The following is a 12,269-nucleotide window of genomic DNA, read 5'->3' on the forward strand; positions in this document are numbered from 1 at the left end:
TAAAAATAAGCCTGTTCCATTTATATCAGGAAAACTATTAAAAATGAATTTTTGTCTTTTTTTTTTACTTTGTTATTTTGAAATGAGGCCTTAATGATTTCTATGGTAGTTCCCCAACTCACTGTAAAGCCCAGGCTGGCCTCCCAATGGCTGTGATTACAAATGTATGGGAGCGTACTTGCAAAAGTATTTTCATTATGATGTAGTGATAGAAATTAAAACAAGACCCATTCACTCTTTACATATCCCAACTGAGACATTTAAGGTAATTATCTTTTCTATTAAAATATTTTTCTTTCCACTTGGGAAAATTACCTCTCTTTTTCTTCTTCCTCTTCCTCCCACTCTACCTCCCTACTTTTAAAATTATGCATTATAACATATATGCATTAGATTTTTTGTATGTAGCTAGGTTTTTGTGGTGGATTGAATAGGTTTGGCCCCCATGTGTTTCAATGCTTGGCCATAGGGAGTGACATTATTAGGAGGTGTGGCCATGTAGCAGTAGATGTGGCTTTGTTGGAGGAAGTACATCACTATGGGGGTGGGCTTTGAGGGTCCTATTCTTAGGTTCCACCCAATTTGTGGATGCTAGTTCCTTCCTAGGTGCCTTCAGACGGCAGTTTCCTCTTGGCTGCCTTTGGATCAAGATGTAGAACTTTCAGCTCCTCCAGCACCATGTCTGCCTGCACTCAGCCATACCTCCCTTCATGTTGATAAAGGACTGAATCTCTGAAACTGTAAGCCAGTCCCAACTACATGCTTGCCTTTATCAGATTTACCTTGGTCATGTTATCCCTTTACAACAATGAAACTCTATGTGGTGGTTTGAACATGCTTGGCCCATAGGAAGTGGCTCTATTAGGAGGTGACCTTGTTGGAGGAAGTGCATCACTGTGGGGGTGGGCATTGAGGCTCTGCCCAATGTGGAAGAGTCAGTCTGCCCTGTCTGCAGTTAGACCAAGTTGCAGCACTCTCAGCTCCTCTAGCTCAATGTCTGCCTGCAGGTTACCATGCTTCCTGCCAAGGTGATATTGGACTGAACCTCTGAACCTGTAAGCCAGCCCCAATTAAGTGTTTGCCTTTATAAGAGTTGCCTTGGTCACAGTGTCTCTCCACAGCAATGGAAACCCTAATTGATACTCTAAGACAGTCTAATTTATAAACATCCAAAAATAGTGATATGAGGTATAATTGAAATCCCCAAAGTTTATTTGATAAAATTAGGCTTTATCTTTGCATGACTCAGGATTTTCTAGTGGAACAGAACCAATAGGAGGAATACATATTAAAAAGGGATTAGGTGGTTATTCCTACACAGGAGAAGCAGAGACTCTAATAATGGTTCAATCCACGAGACAGGGTGTCTCAGCAGTCCAAGCAGTTGCTCATGGCCTGGAATATTCCAGGAGAGGTATGTCCTTCCCAGCCTTAAACAGGTTTTTTTCCAGTTTTGAGCAGGCTGAATAGACCTTGAGTGCTTGCCACAAGGGATCTTAAAGACCTAGGTGAAGCCATCTGCCTTGGTTGCATGTGCAACTTCCTACAGGAACTTAGAAGAACAGACTGCCTGACTGCTGAGCTTGCTTTGCAACATAATCCAGCTGAAGCAAAGGATGGGTTTGGGTGGCTTCCCGTATATAAACGCAGTGCTGAATATTAAACTTGGAGCCTTGATCAGAACCTTGTCTTGGTTTCATGCTTCTCTCATGCTGGCAACGCCCCCCCCCCCAACCCCAGTTCATACATAGCTGCTGGACAGCTACAGAGAGGCACTAGTGTTCAGTCCACATTGGAGAGCTGAGTTCTGATGTCAGTGAAGATGGAAACAGCAGAGGCAGCAGCTGCACAGGGTCAGCTACAGAAGTATTGACCTATATTCAGACATTCCTAGGCCATTCTGGCCATGGACTAAGAGTGTCCCATTCCTTCATGATCTGGCAACAGACCTGGTGTTTTCCAGATAACCCTGGTTATACAGATGGACAGAACTCAAGAGTTGTGAATGCTGCCACTCATATTAAAAAAAAAAAAAAAAAAAAAGCTTGGGCGGCATCTATCTTCATCAAGAATATTGGCTTATAGTTTTTCTTTTTTATGTCTTTAGTTTTAGTATTAGTGTGAAATGGAAATACAACTCTATGGGTTTGTGGCAGGCTTGGTACTTGCTATTATTTAAGTGCTAGAAATTTCCAGTAAAGGCATCATTTCCTGAACTCTTTTTATTTTTTCAATTGGGAGTTACATCCTACTGGTTTAGTCTTATAACTTGTTGGGTTTGTTCAGATCTTTCATTTACTCATAATGCTTCCTTGTGGGCAGTATGTTTCTAAGATTCTCTACTTCTTTTCAGTTATCTGGTTTGTTGGTTAGAAAATATTTATGGCAGTCTCTAATGCTATTTTAATTTCAATTTAATTACTACTTGTTATTATTATAAATATCTGTAGCAGGACAAGAGACATGTGTATCACTATGTTATCCTAGTAACCATGTGCTGGGATCACAGATGTGAACAACTGCTCTTGGCTTTCTTATGATATTTTTGTTTCTAGGATGGCAGTTGTAATGTTTTCCCTTTAATTCTGGCATGGCATTATCTATGTGTATCGTCTCCTTTTTTGATAAATCTACTGGTATGAATTTTGTTTATATATATATTTATATATATATAAATAAATATATATTTAAATATCCAAATTTGAGTTCATTATTTTTCTATTATTTTCTGTTCTCTCTTTTATTTCCTTTCTGCCTTCTTTCCTTCCTACCTCCATGCCTTCCTTCTTTTATTTCCCCCATCATGTTTACTCTCCCATTCCTTTTTTTCTTTTTTTTCACACAATGGAGAAAGTTAATCTCCCTAACAAACTGTGTTGGAGATACTGTATATCCTACATCAGAAGTCAAATCTGACTTCTGTGTTATCTTGTATGGAAAAGTTAATTCAAAACCGAGGTTTTGAGGAAAATAAGACACACATATATTGACCAAACAATGTTACTTTGACCACCAAAGCCTTCAAGAAGTATCTATCTTGTGGCAGGGATCAGACCTTACTGATAATCTATCATCTGGAGAATTAAGTGAATATACCATATTGACTTTTCATAACAAGATATCATCAGTTGCTCCTTTTGACTAACCAAGGTAGAATCAGTGCTAGCCATGGGAGTTCTAGCGCACTGCAAAATAAACTCAAAGGACGGGCTACTTCCTACTTAGAAAACTGAAAGAGAATGCTCACACAGAAACATCATTCCATTAGCAAATGTCCCCAATCTTTTTTTTTTTTTTTTTTTTTTTTTTTTTTTTTTTTTTTTTTTTTTTTGGTTTTTTTTCGAGACAGGGTTTCTCTGTGTAGTCCTGGCTGTCCTGGAACTCACTCTGTAGACCAGGCTGTCCTTGAACTCAGAAATCCGCCTGCCTCTGCCTCCCAAGTGCTGGGATTAAAGGCGTGCGCCACTACCACCCGGTGAAATGTCCCCAATCTTAATCTTTACACTCCACAAATAAAGGCTGTTTGTGGCAGGAGATAGCATATATAAATTGCTATAGACCCAAACACACAGAATTGAGGAAAAAAGTGAGTAGAAAGTACGAAGAAGCTAATGTTGACATCTGAGTGGATAATTATTCTATTGCAGTCTTCTAATAGGTTATTCACCCACAATGTGTCAGTCCTAAACACATGTACTTATAAACAACATTAAATGGACTCAGGTGTGTGTGTGTGTGTGTGTGTGTGTAATAATAATACTTAAAGAAGAAGAGATCATGAAATTAAGATGGAGTGAGAAGGCATGGAAAGAGTTGGAGGGGAGCAAGTGGGCTGGCAATAATGTAAATTTAAATTTTCACTAGTTTACAAAACAGCAGGCTTCCATGCAGGATTTTCGTGGCTACTTCATTTTGTTTGATTCTGCCATATTCCGTTTCCTTGCTGTACCCTTTTGTCCCCAGTGTTCCCCTTCCTTCCCATGAAGCTGTTTGGTGGCACTGGCCCTATGTCATCACAGAACTGGAATGTCTGCAGTCATCTGCTCTATCTGGAGATGTCCTTGCATCTCTCATGCCCTTAACATGTCTAGTCTTAATTAATTACCTAATTAATGCCCTTCCCTTGGATAGTAGCAAGAGACTTGCAGTCCACATCTCTACATCTAGTCTCTTTTCAAGAGTCATCTTTCAGAATGCAGCCATGTATCCTCACAAAGTATCCCATCAACACCCTGTCTCCCAGACTCTTCAACAGCAGCCAGCTCTGTATTCGTTTTGTGTACTGGAAGTGTGTATTTCTTAGCATTCCCCCCACTCCTGTTACCACATGTGCTTTTCTCATCCAGCCCCATGGAATTGCTCTCCTAGTCTTAGTTCAAACTTGATTTCTGTGTAAGATTGTACCAAAAACCACTCCAATCGTCTCAAAATACTGCTACCTCAAAGATTCTACTCTAAAGCTATGTTTATCTTGAACAACCCAGACTAGGTCATTTATGTTCTACCTATGAGAGATGGTACTGCTGCTTCTTTAGGCAAAATGACATCAAAAGCAAATATGTTTTATTACTCAACAATTGGCTGACAATATGAGTAGAACAGAGATCTTTGACTTAGTTGAATGCTTTACTTATGTGGATGTTTACAATGAGAGCCATAGTGTTTACTTCAAGTAGATCAATGAAGAATATTGCTTGATATTTATTTTTATGAATTTTTACATTTGATGTGTTTGTGTGTATTCATGTATATATATATATATATATATATATATATATATATATATATATATATATAACTTTACATCCCCCTCCTGGAACTGCTTCTGAAATCTGTCCCTTCATCCCCCCTTCTCCTTTGAGCTGGTGGGTGCACCCTTGAGTATCCCCCACTTTGGCGCATTAAATCTTTGTGAAGCTAGGTGGGTCGTCTCCCATTGAGACCATACTAGGCAGGCCAGCTAGAAGAACATATTCCATGTACAGGCAACAGGTTTTGGGATAGCCCCCACTCCAGTTGTTCTGGACCCACATGAAGACCAAGCTGCACTCCTGCTACATGTGGGAAGGCCTAGGTCCAGCCTGTGTATGTTCTTTGGTTGGTAGTTCAGTTTCTGGGAACTCCAAGGGTCCAGGTTAGTTGACTTTGTTGGTCTTCCTATGGAGTTCCTATGTCCTTAGAGGCCACAATCCTTTCTCCTGTTCTTCCATAAGAGTCTCCAAGCTCCATCCACTGTTTGGCTGTGGGTGTCTGCATCTGTCTGAGTCAGCTGCTGGGTAGAGCCTCTCAGAGGTCAGCCATGCTAGACTCCTGTATGCAAGCATGACATAGTATCACTAATAGTGTCAGGGACGGGTGCTTGCTCATGGGATGCATCTCAGGTTGGGCTAGTTATTGGTCGGCCATTCCCTCAGTCTCTGCTCTATCCCTACATCCCTTAATTTCTTGTAGACAGGATAAATTCTGGGTTGAAAATTTTGTGGGTGGTTTGTCTCTCTATTGTTCCATTGGGGTTCCTGGGTAGCCATGGGAGGTGGTCTCTTTACGTTCCATACCCCCAATGCTGTAATAGCTAAGGACACTCCCATTGATCTTTGGGTACCTTCCTTATTCCAGGTCTCTCATCGGGAGATGACTCTCTACCTCTCCTCCCCTGTCAGTTGCAGATTTCCATTCATTCTCCTGTCCATCTGGCAATCACTCCTGTTCCTGTTCTTAGTGTGTTTTTAGTATAAGGTTTCTCACAGAACCTGAAGCTTACTTTTGGGATAGATGGGCTGGCCAGCAAGCTATAGGGACCCCTTCATCCCTACTTCTCCTGTATTGTAATTACAAGTGTATAAAACTTAATTTATTTATTTGAAACCTGGTTGTTGAGAATCTTAACTCAGGTCTTTATGCGTCCATGGTAAACATTTTACCAATGAAGCCATCTCCTTATTCCCCATTTTTATCCTTTTAACATGTTTTAGGTAAAAATATGTTTGAAGTGTGTTCCTAATATAGATGATGCCTGGAAATTGTTAATCATTACTTCTGTCCTGTGTCCAGTTAACATTTCTTAATTCGAACCAGTAGCTATTGGTCACACTGTCTTACCCTTCTGTCTCATGAAAAGATTGATTCTAAAGACATGGGAAACAAGCTTTAGAGAGAAGTTTTATATTACAAAGGTCTACAGAAGATAGAAATGAGACAATAGGAATGAACTTCACTGACTATTGAATGATATGGACCTCCAGACTAGCTCTTCAAGTTACTCAAGGTATTACATGTATATTCTTGTAATGCTTGCTAGATTTTCCAATATAGAAATCACCTTCCTATATTAGGTGAAGCACTTCCCTAGAAAAGTTCTACATTAATCCAGGTTCAGGATTAAAAACAAAATTTTTCCAAGATTCTTTGAAGAATCCTTTGTTTTTCCTCAATTTTCTATAATCCACACCACCCATCACAACACTTTAAAAATACAAATGTTTATGTTTACAGAACACTTACTACATGTTAGAAGCTGTGTGTTCTACATGTGTTAATTTATTTAGACTCCATATTAAGAAAAACAACTAGTCTCAATTTACAGAAAGAGAACTGTGTGTAAATGTCATTTCTTATGTCTAAGATGCACTGTCTTAGGGTTTCATTGCTGTGAAGAGGCTCCATGACCACAGCAACTCTTATAAATAAAAACATTTAGTTGGAGCTGGCTTACAGTTTCAGAGAATTAGTCCATTTATCATCACAGGAAGTGTGCGCAGTGTATAGGCAGACATGGCGTCAGAGGAGCCTACAGCTCTATATCTTGATCCACAGGTAGCAGGAGACTATGTATCATAATGGGTATAGTGTGAGCATATATAAGACTTCAAAGGCTGCCTCATATCATGTTTAGCAAACCTTGCTTTTATCTACAAAGATTTTTCATGTACAGTACAGACAGTTTAATCCTCTGCTATTGAGTTAGTTAAAGAACCCTTTAAAAAAGGTTCTGAAAAGAACCACCATTTGGAATGCCTGATTAACCAGCTCTGATGGTTACACCTGAAACTACATCTGAACACCACTCAAAATCGATTACTACAAAAAAGATATAGACAGTTATAGTTAACCCTGGGTAGGAGAAATAAAATTTAAGGGTATCAACAGTAGCATTCAGTTGTATCATTGCAATGAAATTTAAATGCACACATTCAAGAAAATATTTCAGAATACTACTGTTGAGAACCTTAATTCAAAAAAGGAGAAAATCTCCTTAGAATATATATATTTTAAAGAGAAGAAGAACTATATTCTTCATTAAGATACTAAGTGAGACGTTACAAAGAATTTTTGTTGGAACACATTTGGAAAACAGAGTAGCTCTAGTTTACTACTTGCACTGCAGAGAAAATTGTTAAAGAAATTCATATCAAAGTACAAGTATTAGTTCAATGTCCCATATTTGATCATGGTTTTTATAGAAAATCTTCTGCAATAGATAAGCTCCTACACAGTCAAGATATTTAAGATTGCTTGATTTTCCTTCCCACTACTCCACTGCATTACTTGTGTAACGCCACATAGCAAGTCAGTCAGTCTTCATGGTAGCAGGTTAGGACTGACCTTGACCCCCTTTCCTCCTTATTTTTTTTTGGTTAGGCACCTCCTGCATTATGAATGCCTCTTGCTGCTCCAGAGACTCCCCTCTGTGAATAACTGGCTCTACCATGGGGAGGAGAAGCCCCAATAACCTCTGGATGGAGCAGCACCCTTTGTTCCTCTATGACCCCTTCCTGTAGCTCCAACTTAAAACTCTTCATAATCATAGTATAGATCTTCATATCCTCCATGATAGTGACAATTTTTGACAATTTGGTTTCTTTAAAATACCTAGATATATTATAAGAATATGTTTTCATTTTAATTCAAGATGTGGGATATGGAGCTGCTTCAGACTGTCCATAAGAGCTATCTATAATTTGACTTGTGCTCTAGCAGGAGTGTGATTTTTGCCAGCAACATGTATTATTATTATTATTATTATTATTATTATTTGATGTTCAGAATTTGGGGAGTTTTCAGAGGACATAAAAATGCTAGGGACTTTAGAGTCAGGGTGGGTTTTTGGTTGTTGGTTGGCTACTGTTGGTTTCTGTTGGTCTTGGCTTATTTATTATGTAGTAATGCTCAAAGAAGAAAGAAGAGGAAATTAGATACCCTGATGGTGAAGATCCAACTTGCCCCAAGAAACTTGACGATCCTAATAAGCAGGAAGTAGTCTAAAGATAACATTGACCACTTTCTGACCTCTTATTTTATTCAGGGACCTTTTCCACTTCCTCTCTATCTGTTTTATCTTCTATCTAGTGTTAGGGGTTTGAATCAGTGGAGAATGTTGGAAAAAATAAGAACCTATTCAGTACAAGTGATGCCAAAACATGGGGCTAAGTAGAATGGGAAATTTAACTTCAAATGCCATAGAGAAAACAGCAAGGGATGAAGGGATAGATATTGTTTTTCAAGACACCAGCAAAAAGTTTGTTGTTCCTACTACTACTGGGATATCCCTTGCTTTGCTCCCAGAAGGGATTTTTTCTGTTTTCTTCTTCTTATATTCTGTTTTTAAAAACATTGGGAAACTGTCTGTGCAACTAAAAAAAATGTGGGTAGAAATGGAGGGATCTAAGAAACAAAAACTGGTTGGAATGGGAAAACAAAAGGGTTCACTCTGCTTTTTGTTTTCTGTAAAGTTTACAGAGTTGACTGTGCTACTGGAAAAACTGCAGGTAGATGTGGAAGTGCTGGGGAGATGAGGAGCACAAGAAAAAGGAGAATAAACAGTTTCAATCTTAGTGACTGAGAAATAAAGCAGGAGTTTCCCACAGGAGGAAAGGGAGAAACAAACAGTGCTGGAGGGGAGTTAGGTCAGAGGAAAGCTCAAAGGGTGGGAGGATGTTTTGAGAGAGAGGGTTAATTTCAAACCAACCATGCTGCCTGACTGGGAGGAGGGATGGTCTAGGATTATGGCATCACCACTATCAGATTTCCTAGTATATTCCTGCTAATGATGGGGAACAAGGTTATGATGAGATAGGATGGTGTCCTATAGAAATGATAGATCTAAGTTTTTTTTTTTTTTTTTTTTTTTTTTTTTTTTTTTTTTTTTTTTGTAAAAGTTGCCATGGTCATGGTGTCTCTTCACCCCAAATGAAACCCTAACTAAGACAGCAGCTATGATTACCTGGACAAGACCTATACAAGACTGTTAATATCAGTACTCTGTTCTTGAAGGGTTAGGGGGACATAAGGTTCTATGTAAGGATGTAAAGGCAGATAATGGCTGCTGGGGGGAGAAACAATATTTTCTTTTTTTTTTTTTTAAAAAGTTTATTTTTGGTATATCTATCATATACATGTCATATATGTCAGTATATGTAAAAGGTATATGTATGTGTGTGCAGTGCTCATGTGTAGATTATCTACAGGTATCTTCCTCAACTGCTCTTCACTGTTCTTCACTGTTTTGCTTTTTTTTTTTTTTTTTTTAGTGAGGGGTGGGAGTAAAGGGTCTTGACTGACCAGGAACCCTGGGGATCTTCTTTTCTCTCACCATGACATCCCTGCTCCAGTGCCCACCTGAGTTGATCATAGTAGTGACATTCAATGTGACATCTCAACAGGATCACTATTATGACCCCACTTTCTTCCTACCTGTTGACTTACCTACATTTACTGTCAGTTTTCTGCCAGTGCTGCTAATGAATCTACTTCAGAGTCACAGGAAAGGGCTGGGAAGTGGGTCTAGCCATACAAATGAGAATTCCAGCACAAGATGTACCTTATGAGAAATACCATGTCATGGGAAATTAGCAAAGTTTTTTTTCAGTCCCTTCTCTACATAGCTATTATGTTAAAAATCATCTATATTGCTCAAGTCACAGTTTAGGGAAAAGCTGTGGTAGAGGTTGAAGCCAGATGTTTTACCCCAGAGTCTAAGCCCTTTAGTTCAGGTTCACTAATTATCCTTAGTTACTATTCAGTAGCTCCTTTGCTTTTCTAAAAAAACTTAAGCTGGAAGCAATTTTCTTTCCTTGTTTATGACACCTTTCTGAGGGCTGGGCAGCATTGAGTATATACAAATAGCATATGGAAACCAACTGTGTAGCTCTAGACCACGGGAGGAAATTGTAACACTGATTAAAGCCACAGGATGTGACTGCAAAGAGCACACATAGCCAGACAGATCTGCTCTGCTGGTCATTTGTTTGGAGCAAGAGTCTGATGACCGGTAAGTAGACTGGAATTTATGGATCTAGTTATTAAAACTTCTTCCCTCACTGAATTATCTTTTCCAAAATCCAAACTGACATAGACTAGTCTTTTGCTCTTCTTTCCATGTATTTCAGTCCCTTTTTTTATGTTTCTTTTCTGATGTTGCACTGAGATTGGCCTCAGATCAGTCTTCCTCTTACTTTCTGTCTTCTTATATTCCTAAATAGATTCATTAAAGACTTGGAGTGTGGTGTATAGTGCAGTGAATGCCATCAGTTGACTTATGCCTTTTGATAGGAATTAAATTTATTCCTTTAGAAAAATGGCAATCTTATCCACTATGTCTTTGCATTTATTTCTAAATACCCAAAGGCACACAAAGTTATTTCCATTTAATGCTAATAATGTATTTCTTTCTATTGTCTCCAGACTATTGTTATCACTGAGAATTAACTTTCATAACTCTGTTTCTAAAAAACAAAATAGATATTTTATTGTTCTTCCTTTGAATCATTAAAACCATATATTACTTTAGGGTGGCTTTTTTTTTAACCTCTTCTGTTATTTTTAATTACACTTTTGAACATATCTCTTGTGACCTGATATAGTAAATTTGTAGACTTATAGACATAGTGCCTAATATATGGTTATGTGTCTGTGTGTTGTGTGTATATGGGGGAGGGGATCTAGAGAGTGCTTTGGGAAGTCTGTTATGAACTTCAGGCTTTAATTCTGATATGGTAACAAGAGGGCATTATAAATTATGGTGCTTACAAAAGAAGAGGCATAGAATTATGAAGTTTCTTGTGAGCTGTAGAAGAAATATAGTGAGAGTCAACATGAGTAGAGCAGAGGACTGAGGAGCTTTAGGAATGAGTGCTCCCCAAATGATTTCACGGAGCCATTGTCTTTGGTATAAACACATTGCTACTTTTAACATTAACTGAGTAGTATACTTTTTCTACCTATTATACATATTACTTTAGCTCACAAAAATGAAATGTTTTCTGGGTTTTTCTCTTGGGGTTTCAAGTTACTCATTGATTTTATTTCTTCTTTTTTCTTATTGATTTTCAAAATACTTTCATTTTCATCTTGGCTGGATTTAGTATTGATATTGAGGTATCTGTGAGGTATTTTCTAGATTAATTGATAGGAAAGACTCATACTGACTGATTACAGGTGGCATCACAGCATTGGCTGAATAAAAGACACATGTACAAGCAAGTAGCATGCTAGCATTTCCCCTTCCTCCACTTTCTGACCCACTGTGGTCCTTGGTGGTGGCATTGTGTCATGGAGAGTCTTCACATCATGGCAGAGATGAAGAAGTGGGAGTCAGAACTCAGAACATGGATCTACTTATACCCTTCAAAGTTCTGCCCCTACTGGGCTGGTTCTTCCAAGTAGGCATTGGCTCCTAAAAGCCCTTAGACTCCAAAATAGTTCCCCAGTTGGGGTATAAAGCATCCAAACATGAGCTTGCAGAGGAAATTTTAGATTTAAGCCACAGCATCCCCTAAGCTGTCATGTACTACTTTGAGAATAGGAGACTCTGCTAGATAGTCATAATGAGCATTCGCCTTTACTGTAGAAGCATTTACCAGTGGGCCTTTAGGCACTTATGTTTCTTGTTTTTTAAATTTAATTTTTTCAACTTATTTGATTTGCATCCCACTCATACCCCCTCCCAGTCACCCCTCCACAATCTTTTCCCCTTCCTCCCCTTCACCTCTGAGTGGGTGGGATCCCTGTGTATCTCCCCTCCCTGGCACTTTAAACCTCTGCAAGGCTAGGTGCTTCTTTTTCCACTGAGGCCCAGCTAGAAGAATCAGATCCCATATACAGGCAACAGATTTGGGATAGTTGTTCAGGACCTGTTCTAGTTGTTCAGGACCCACACAAAGACCAAGCTGCACAAATGCCACATATGTGCATAGAGGCCTAGGTCCGGGCAGTGTATCCTCTTTGGTTGGTGGGTCAGACTCTGTAATTTTCTTATTTTTAAATGACATTTT

This window comes from Arvicanthis niloticus, chromosome 12, assembly GCF_011762505.2.
Source record: "Arvicanthis niloticus isolate mArvNil1 chromosome 12, mArvNil1.pat.X, whole genome shotgun sequence".
In the NCBI taxonomy this organism is placed as follows: Eukaryota; Metazoa; Chordata; class Mammalia; order Rodentia; family Muridae; genus Arvicanthis; species Arvicanthis niloticus.